This window comes from Sorghum bicolor, chromosome 10 (genome assembly GCF_000003195.3).
Source record: "Sorghum bicolor cultivar BTx623 chromosome 10, Sorghum_bicolor_NCBIv3, whole genome shotgun sequence".
Classification (NCBI taxonomy): Eukaryota; Viridiplantae; Streptophyta; class Magnoliopsida; order Poales; family Poaceae; genus Sorghum; species Sorghum bicolor.
Window position 1 is genome coordinate 12423991 of NC_012879.2, and position 11270 is coordinate 12435260.

The window sequence follows — 11270 nt, forward strand, 5'->3', positions numbered from 1 at the left end:
AAGACTCCAGAAGCCACGAGACCGAAGCGGAGGCGAAACGGGGCCAGAGCCTGGGCGCCCGCCCAGTTGGTCAGGGCGCCCGCCCACCTCCTGAGGCCAATCAGGACTCTGCTTTGCGGGAGATTTCCACCGACCTAAAGGATGAATCTAAACCATACAATCTATGTCGGTTTGATCCAATGGCCCATATTCACTTGAAGGGACTATAAAACCAGACCCCCTGGCCCCTGGAGGAGAGAGCCTCTCAACCCTAATTTATTGTTCCATCAAGAGAGAAGAAGCCTCTGATCAAGATTAGAGCCACCACATCAATTAGATATCTAGATTAGCATAGCTACATAGGATTAGAACTAGAAGGAGTCAATCTTCGATTGGTTTCCGGATCTGTTAGGAGGATTCTTGGTAATTCTCTAATTGTGCTTCTAATTTCTTTCTAATTATCTTTGTTCTTCAATATTATGAATATGACTTTGTTCTACTTCAATATATTGCTTATGACTTTGCTCTACTTGCTTATATTCAAGATTATATTGTTCTTAGTTTATTATAGTTATGTACTTGGCTTAGTTAGATTGGATCTATATACATGCTTAGGATCGTATAGCGTTTATCCATCGGATCCATGGGTAAATGATAGATATTGTGTAGGCGTGGTGCTTATACCGTATTTATCTGCGATTGTACCCAATATGCCAGATCGTGGGGTGGTTCGTGATAGTGACAGCTTCATTGATTCTTATATAGTCCCCCTCTCGTGTATTGGGCTGGCAGAGCAACATTATTACAGGGGAGTGATTGCTATGTTTCTCATTTACCTTGCTAATATCACTATGCATGGGCGTAGTCTTGTCTCACAATGATTGCTAAGTATGCTTGCACTAACTATGATATCCTAGACTATATAGTTGAGAATAACTTAGGGAATATTCTTGTAGTTCGTTCTAATACCATGCTAATGACTTTCTAGAGTATCTAATTGAGGTGCTTATCATATTTATCATGTGGCTAGATCAGATTAATTATCCTTGTCACTATTCATTATTTCATATATCTTTTATGTGACACTTATCCCTGTATGATGAGTTAGATATAATGTTCTCAATTATACATGCAATGATAGATGCTCAATCTCATATTCTATTCTGTAATCAATAGTGATGATTGCTAATCCCTTCCCAGTGGTAAAAATATAAATAACGATACCTGGAATACTTCCCGGTTAAAATGTTGCATCGGTATTAATCTGTGCGCTTGCAGATCCCATTCATTATTTATTTAGAAGAGCAATTGCATATTTCAATACCGCGTCTCTTATATCATGCTGGGGATGACAACTTGGCTTAAGTGGTGTGAGGGATAGGTTTGGCATTTTTGGCACCATTACTAGATTTAGAGAACTTAGTCTACTTTTGGTAATGATGTTAAGAATACCCAACAAGCATTTTTGGCGCCGTTGCCGGGGAAGGTTGATTACTAATCAGGAATGGAATAAAAGATTTTGAGTTATCGTTCGCATCACTAATATGATTGAGCTTATCTATTCTCTCATACAGTTTTACCCCGATATTTTCCTATTTCATCTTATGCAGGGGAATGTATGAATAGAAGACATCTTCCAGGAAATTTTGTTGACAATCCCGAAGCATTATTCAAGAAGACGAGAGCCAAGCTAAAGAAATCATCAACACTTCAGCAAGAAGCTTCATCCAATCAAGAAGATCACCGGAACTTGTCTTCAGAGTTCGAAGCCATGGCAAACAAATCAATCCGCGAGTTCTCAGCTCCCACTACGGACAACATCCGCACTGGACCTGCTGCAGAGATCGATGGCAACTTTGAGCTCAAGCCTGGACTTATCAACATGGTGCAATCCAACCAGTTCTGTGGGAAGGCACACGAAGATGCTAGTGCTCATTTACAACACTTCCTGGAGATTTGCAACACATTCACCATATCAGGAGTTCCCAAAGATGCTATACTACTTCGCCTCTTCCCATTCTCACTGTTAGGAAGAGCGAAGCAGTGGTTCTACGCTACAAAGGAGAAGAATACTACGTGGGCACTCTGCTCAACAAACTTCCTGGCAAAGTTCTTTCCCATGGGCAAGACCAATGCTTTCAGTGGGAAGATTACGAGTTTTCAGCAACAAAATGATGAATCTGTTCCAGAAGCATGGGAGCGCTTTCAAGACTACATCCTAGAATGTCCCCATCATGGAATGGAGAGTTGGCTATTGATGCAGACGTTTTATCATGGGCTCGGCAACAGTGCCCGAGAGACCATGGATGCTGCAGCTGGAGGAGCATTTTTATCACTTACAATACCACAAGCCACAGCTCTTGTGGAGAAGATGGCGTCCAATCAAAGCTGGAATGAAGAGAGGACCCAGACACGCAAGAGAGGTGGAGGTATGCATCAGCTGAAAGAGGTAGACATGCTGTCTGCAAAGCTAGACCTGCTCATGAAGAAGCTCGATGATAGAGCTGGAGATAAGAAGGAAGTTATGCACATCTACGACTCTCACATGACTTGTGAGGAGTGTGGAGACACTAGACACTCAGGCAACCACTGCCCTGAGATACTTGAGGATGTGAACTACATCAACAACAACAACAACTACTACTACAACCGTCCTCAACAAAATCAAGGTTGGAATCAACAGAGGCCTAACTACTCAGGTAATTATCAAGGTAACAATTCTTACAATAATAATGCTAATAATTTTCCACCTTTGAGAGAGTTAGTGTCTAATCAAGGAAAGCTAATGGATAACCTATCTAAGAAATTGGCATCTAATGATAAAATGCTAGAAAATATAAATAATAGAATGGATAATTTCTCTACTGCCATCAAGAATCAAATTAGCTTTAATAAAATGATTGAATCTTAGTTAAATCAAATAGCTGCTGCTGTTACTACTACTAACCCCGGTATACCATCACAACCGGAAGGATTAGAATCTGCAAATCTTGTAGACATGTTTGATGCAGATAATTGGAGTAACCCCGTCAATGAATTCTCTACTGACCTTCTGCCGGTCAAGAGAGGCGATCCAGGACGCCCCGTCATCCCGATCTCTATCGGCATGGTGGACGTTCCAGAAGCACTCTGCGACTTTGGCTCTAGTGTCAACATTATACCCAGGGTATTCTATGAAAAATTCTTTACATATCCTGTATTAGAAACAACCATGTGTTTGCAGTTTGCAGATCAGACGATAACTTTTCTAAAAGGAATAGTGAAGAACCTTTGTGTCCGAGTTGGTACCTTATATGCCCCAGCAGACTTCGTAGTGGTAGAGACCGGAAATGATGAGAGAGCACCCATCATCTTAGGGAGGCCATTCTTGAACACCACGGGAGCTATCATTTACGCCAGTGCTGCCAAGATCAGTTTCTACGTCAAAGGGAAGGAGACATTTTTCTTCAAGAACAAGACTACACAAATTTCAGATCAATCCAGACGTGAATCAAGGAAGAGGACCAACAGGAGGAACAGGAACAAGCAAGTGTGGACCGAGTCAGCTAAGATGGTCACTGTAGGCCAAGATCGTCAACTTAAGTCACCGTTTTTGACCAAGAAGGACGACCCAGGAATGCCAAGCATTTACTGCTCCATAAATGGATACAACTTCTACAAGACATTTTGCGACACCGGATCGGGCGTCAACATAATGGCCGCAGTCACCTATCGGCTCTTGTTCGGAACCATGCCACTAAAACCAACATACATTCAGCTCCAGATGGCAGATCAGACATTTCGAAAAGTTAAAGGAATAGTAACTGATGTCCCAGTCAAAATAGACGATCACTTTGTCTACACAGACTTTCAGGTTATTGACATGGGAGAAGATGAGTACGATCCACCCATCATCCTTGGAAGACCGTTCCTCAGCACCGTTAAAGCAATCATCTACATTGGAACAGGAGAAGTCCATATGCACTTCCCCTCAGAGAAGGTACGCCGTTATTTTACTGACCCTAACTATATCGTTGAAGAATCTAAGCAGGTAAGAAAACGACGCAACCGCAACCAGAGGAGGCAGATCATCAAGGACGGATGGGCAGACTATGAAGGAGAAGTTGTAAGGTCAGAAGACGTAGAGTTTAAACATAATTATCCAGAGGAGACTGAAGCACCAAGTCAGGTGTGGAAAATGAAGATAACTATACATGAAGAGGAGGCGCCGCCGGAAGTACCGACTACGCCACCCAACGAACCTCAGGACGATTGAAAAAATGGAGAGTCCCGTTCGGAGGACTTAAAAACACCGAACGCCTTGCCAAGAGGTAAACTTGGTAGTTATCTTTTCCCTTTCAAATTATTTAAACTAGTTTACTTAGTTAATCAGGTTCGTACTATCTTAAAAAGAAAATAAAATATGAAAAAAAAACAGTAAGCCCCATGTGAGTATACAAGTGGCATAAAACCCATAAGTACATTCACTGTGGTGGCATAAAAATAAAATAAATATTTTTCTACTTTATAAAATGAAAATATAAAAAACAGGGAGTAATAATTATTAAGGAGTCTCAAGATGATAAAGGCTAGATATTTATGCTAACACTTAATCAGTTCCACAAGCTTTGTTGTCTATTTGAGCTCCACAGAATTTAAGAGTCAAGAAGACTAGCAGACGGAGGACATTCTAATCGCTGTGAGAATGCTGCTGACTTTCAAATACACCTCTGCCGCCTGCTAGCTACATCAAGAGAAATTACGTCAAAATTCAGCTTGGGGGAGAGCACCCCCATTTATCTCGATAAGTATTTCTATCTATCTATCTATCTATCTTTACACTCATATTATTTTAGAATATAAATATACATAACTATGAAAAAACCAAATAAAGATTTTATGCTTATTTATATATCTTTTGCTTAGTGTGTTTAATAAATAAATAAAGTGGCTATGCTAATCTGTATCTAAATAAAACTTAAGCATGGATATGATGAATAGTTGCTCTGCCTAATTTGCACATTTTAAGTTCTCTCTCAAATTTAGATATAACTGTTATAATTTAAAGCTTGCTCTAGACCTAAACTTGTGGGATGAAAACTTGATCTGAAGTCTAAGTTGTTAACGGATACGATATGGGAAGGTTGAGCTGCTGTTTATCTGTTCCTAGAGATGCTATAATTCTGGAGAATTTTATCTTTGAAAATCTTTTAAAATGTTGCATGATGAGTTCCTGTATGATGAGAGTTTAAATTCCTACCACAGCCATATATACATGCTTGCTAGACTTTGAGCCACACATTTACTATTTACTGCTTATGAGCATTGAGTGTGGTCAAGCTGTGTAGACCCTTAGGAACTTGTCATGTGGTTAAATCAAGAATTCACTTGCACGTTCACTCATATATGCTACTTCTACTCCGGAAGTACCATCCACATATATCCATCCATTTCCATCTCCAGAACCACCTAAAAATATTCTACTCCTAATCCAGGAGAGAATAACCAAAAATATTTTTGTTTTTCCCTTGTGAAATAAATGCTCGAGTTATCTTGTTACTACCACTAGCTATATTATCTCAAGAGATGAATGCTCTAAAAAAAGAGAAGAAATACGAGGAAATAAAAAGGAGCAAGTGCTCGGAACCTCGAAAGAAAAGAGAGAGTGAGACGAGAGGTAAAAATGGACAAGTGTCCGACAGTAGAATTAGGGGTGCAAGATACCCACCTGAGAGAAAAGAAAAAGAAGAGCATCTCATTCTCCTCATAAAGTTTCAAAAAAGCAAGGAAGGTATGTATCCCCTCAAAGAGCAAAGTAGAATTAGACTTCCACCACCATTGTTATCACCATCATCACCATACATCATTCATTCGCCACACATGCACATCTTTATTAAACTCATTGGCTTGTTTCTTTGGATCCATGGTTTGACTATGCAATACATGTCTTGTAAGTATGTAAACTTTATCTCCCACCTATGAGCTCCAGATATTAAAGCCTTATTAGAGTAGGGTGAGAGAGAAGGCAATGTCACTATGCCTTATACCACAAATACCACATATATTGAGAGAAGGGCATATACCATCACTGCCTTGGTAAGGATCCAGAAATACCACAAAAGAGAGACCTGAGAGAATCTTACAAGGAATCTCTGAGTTTTATTTGAAAATCTGCAAAAAACCCAGAGCTATAGCTGATCAAGAATAAGAGACATGGCACTTGACTAGACTGTTCTATCTTTTAACTACTCAAGATAGAAGTGACAGTTACAAGTCCCATAGTGAAGGTAAAGTAAGTAAGTTTTAAGTCTTGACAGTTTACTCTAACTTAGAGATGAGATCTTATTTAAAAAGCATGTGTACCGTCAATTTTTAAATATATTGCAACAACTTATGATCCATAGCTGAGTCTATCCTTGCTCAGGGACGAGCAAGAGGTAAGCTTGGGGGAGTTTGTTGACGGTCCTCAAGTATCAAATTTAATTATCAAATAAATAAAGAAAAGGATCCAAATGAAATCAACATCTAGACTTAGGGTTTTATCTGACAGAATTCCACGAGTTTTGGTGTTTGTCTATTTCTGCAGGGGGTTATCAGGAAATACGGAAGAAAGGCCCACACGTCGGGATTACATAGAGATATTAACGTGCCGCGCAATTATCTTACATCTAGAAGACTCCAGAAGCCACGAGACCGAAGCGGAGGCGAAACGGGGCCAGACCCTGGGCGCCCGCCCAGTTGGTCAGGGCGCCCGCCCACCTCCTGAGGCCAATCAGGACTCTGCTTTGCGGGAGATTTCCACCGACCTAAAGGATGAATCTAAACCATACAATCTATGTCGGTTTGATCCAACTACCCATATTCACTTGAAGGGACTATAAAACCAGACCCCCTGGCCCCTGGAGGAGAGAGCCTCTCAACCCTAATTCATTGTTCCATCAAGGGAGAAGAAGCCTCTGATCAAGATTAGAGCCACCACATCAATTAGATATCTAGATTAGCATAGCTACATAGGATTAGAACTAGAAGGAGTCAATCTTCGATTGGTTTCCGGATCTGTCAGGAGGATTCTTGGTAATTATCTAATTGTGCTTATAATTGCTTTCTAATTATCTTTGTTCTTCAATATTATGAATATGACTTTGTTCTACTTCAATATATTGCTTATGACTTTGCTCTACTTGCTTATATTCAAGATTATATTGTTCTTAGTTTATCATAGTTATGTACTTGGCTTAGTTAGATTGGATCTATATACATGCTTAGGATCGTATAGCGTTTATCCATCGGATTCATGGGTAAATGATAGATATTGTGTAGGCGTGGTGCTTATACCGTATTTATCTGCGACTGTACCCAATATGCCAGATCGTGGGGTGGTTCGTGATAGTGACAGCTTCATTGATTCTTATATAGTCCCCCTCTCGTGTATTGGGCTGGCAGAGCAACATTATTACAGGGGAGTGATTGCTATGTTTCTCATTTACCTTGCTAATATCACTATGCATGGGCATAGTCTTGTCTCACAATGATTGCTAAGTATGCTTGCACTAACTATGATATCCTGGACTATATAGTTGAGAATAACTTAGGGAATATTCTTGTAGTTCGTTCTAATACCATGCTAATGACTTTCTAGAGTATCTAATTGAGGTGCTTATCATATTTATCATGTGGCTAGATCAGATTAATTATCCTTGTCACTATTCATTATTTCATATATCTTTTATGTGACACTTATCCCTGTATGATGAGTTAGATATAATGTTCTCAATTATACATGCAATGATAGATGCTCAATCTCATATTCTATTCTGTAATCAATAGTGATGATTGCTAATCCCTTCCCAGTGGTAAAAATATAAATAACGATACCTGGAATACTTCTCGGTTAAAATGCTGCATCAGTATTAATCTGTGCGCTTGCAGATCCCATTCATTATTTATTTAGAAGAGCAATTGCATATTTCAATACCGCGTCTCTTATATCATGCTGGGGATGACAACTTGGCTTAAGTGGTGTGAGGGATAGGTTTGGCATTTTTGGCACCATTACTAGATTTAGAGAACTTAGTCTACTTTTGGTAATGATGTTAAGAATACCCAACAGTAGGCACACATGGTGACAACCCTGTGTATGCCCTTTGTTATCCTCCACATTTGGGTATAACCTAGGCAATTGGTAAGACACGACCGCGCGTCCTCTAGCTACCACTTGTTGGGTAGGGCATTACATGGCATGAGGGCATGGAACTAAGTCCAAGCCATGTATCTTGATATAAGATATAGAGCTTTAACATAGATGTTTCATCGGAGGTTTAGCTTCCTTTTGTAATTTTCCACTTAGCTTAGTGTTATTCTTTGTCGAGGTAGAAGTTCTACGTGTATTACACTACCTTCACTATATTATTTACCAAAGTCTAGACTTTTGTCTTAGTTATGATAAAATCATGAGTATGTCAATCATGAATACACTCTATGAATACCTTCCCTAAAAAATAATAAAATAATAATAATATCTAGATTGTCCTAGTGAAATGATACAACAATATCTGTGAGCTTGTGGATTTATCTATGAATGTTACAAATACCAAAAACTAGATACCTGATATACAAAACATATTTGGCCCTCTTAATAATCTAGTTAACTAGCCTAAACTCAGTCAACTTATTAATATCCTCTACAAAACCTCATGGCTAGCAAAATGAAATGCTTAGATTTTGCAAAGTCATATAACTCCAAATTGATGCCCACAAACATACTTTTAATCATATTCACCAAATCACTTGATATCCATCATCAACGCATTGGCTTGTTCTTCATATGTGGCATAGATCACTCAAAGCTTCATATGGCCTTCATAGTCAATTCACCCAAATCTTGCTCTCTCTTCACCATTGCCTTAGTCCATTGGCATCAGCTCACTACTTGCATCTCACTACCTCAATGGTACATCGTACCCGAGCCTCTAGCTTGCCCTTCTCAAAGGTCCTAATATGCTAGAGGGGTTGAATAGCCTATTAATAAAATTCTACAAACTCACTAGAGCAAGAGGTTAGTAAAAACATAGCAAAGCTTTTTGCTCTAGCTCTAATGGGGTGTTTGCAAGCCATCTAACCAAAAATTCTACTTGCTATAATCACTAGGCACACAAGAGCTAAGTCTCTACTTACACTAGAGAGTTACTTAAAGTTTCTATACAAGTAAGCTACTCTTGTTTGTGGGAATGTAAAAGAAGGTAATGCAAAGTTGAGTTAGAGATGTTATACGACCATGTAGAGGAGATTGATCCAATCACAAGAGAATATCCAAGATAACCAAGAATCCAATCAATCACCAAATAACCAAGGGATACAAAGAGACACAATGATTTTTCTCCCGAGGTTCACGTGCCTGCAGGCATGCTATGTCCCCGTTGTGTCGACCAACACTTCGTGGTCTGGCAGTTAATTGGGATTCCACACCCAAGATCACCATGAGCACCGCAAGGACCTACCACAAGTGAGGTAGCTCAATGACACGTGCAATCCACTAATGGTTGCCTTTGGCTCTCCGCCGGGGTAGGCACAAAACCCCTCACAATCACTAGGAGATGGCCACGAATAATCACTAACTCGTGCCAATCCTCCTCCGCTGCTCCAAGTCGTCTGGGTGGTGGCAACCACCAAGAGTAACAAGAAAACCGTAGCTAAACCGATCCCCAAGTGCCACTAGATGCAATCACTCATGCAAATGCACTTGGAATCACTCCCAATCTCACAAAGATGGTTAATCTATGAAAGAGATGAGTGGGAGGTGTTTTCTTAGGATCACAAGGATGTCAAGTATGCTAGAATGCTAGAAGTGTGAGCCCCAAGCTAACCAACACGTATTTATAAGCCCTTCAAACAAATAGAGCCATTGGCTCTTTCACTGGGCAAAACACGAGGTCACCGGATGCACAACAGGTGACCACTGGATGCTCAACCCCTACGTCTGGTGCTCCAGATCCAGCCACGTGCCAGCTAGTTGATCCTCGCGTGTTGATCTCTAACGGTCAAATTTAGACCACCGGACGTGGTCAAGTGAGCACCGGACGTGTACGGTGCACACCGGTCACGTACGCAGAGAGGTTTACAAAAACGCATGAGCACCAGACTCACACCATCGGACTCACTCTGAGTGACTGGTGCTCTCAGTCAATCTCACTGCTGAAGTCAAGCCACACCAAACACAAGAACAGGGTCTAGCCCGTGTCCGGTGCTTGGCGTCCGATGCTCAACCCTAACATTGCCAGACACTGACAGCACACCGAACGTGCAGAGTGTTGGGCATTCTTAACGTCATTACCAAAAGTAGACTTAGTTTTCTAATTCTGATAACGGCGCCAAAGATGCCGAACCTATCCCTCATGCCACTTAAGCCAAGTTGTCATCCCTAGCATGACATGAGAGATGCGGTATTGAAATATGCAATTGCTCTTCTGAGTGAATAATAAATGAGATCTGCAAGCGCACAGATTAATACCGATGTAGCAGTTTAACCGGGAAGTATTCCAGGTATCGTTATTTATATTTTTGCCACTGTGAAGGGATTGCTAATCATCAATGTTGATTATGGAATGAAATATAGAATTGAGTATCTATCATTGCATGTGTAATAGAGAGCATTTATCTATCTCTTTCATACAGGGATAAATGTCACATAAAATATAGATAAAGTATGAATGGTGACAAAGATAGTCCTTCTAAATGAATATGAGCCGTCGGATCAAACCAACCTTAATCGCACAGTTTTCCTCAATCCCTTAGGTCGGTGGAGCATGATCCGCGAGGCGGAGCCTGATTGGCTCTCAGGCCAGGGCGGGCACCCTGCCCTCGGGCCCGCTCGGCCTCCCGCTCGTTCCTGTGGCTTCTGGACTCTTCTAGATGTTTGATAATTGCGCGGTACGTTAATATCTCTATGTAAACCCGACGTGTGGGCCTTTCCTCCCTATTTCCTGATAACCCCCTGTAGAAATAGACAAACACCAAAACTCGTGGGATTCTATCAGATAAAACCCTAAGTCTTGGTGTTGGCTACATTTGGATCCTTTTCTCTATTTATTTATTAATTATATTTGATACTTAAGGATCATCAACAAACTCCTCCAAGCTTACCTCTTGCTCGTCCCTGAGCAAGGATAGACTCAGTGATGGATCAGAAGTTGCTGTAATGCCTTTAAAAGTTGATGGTACACATGCTTTCAAATGAGGTCTCATCTCTGAGTTAGAGTAAACCGTCAAGACTTAAAATTTACTCATTTTACCTTTCACCATGGGACTTGTAACCG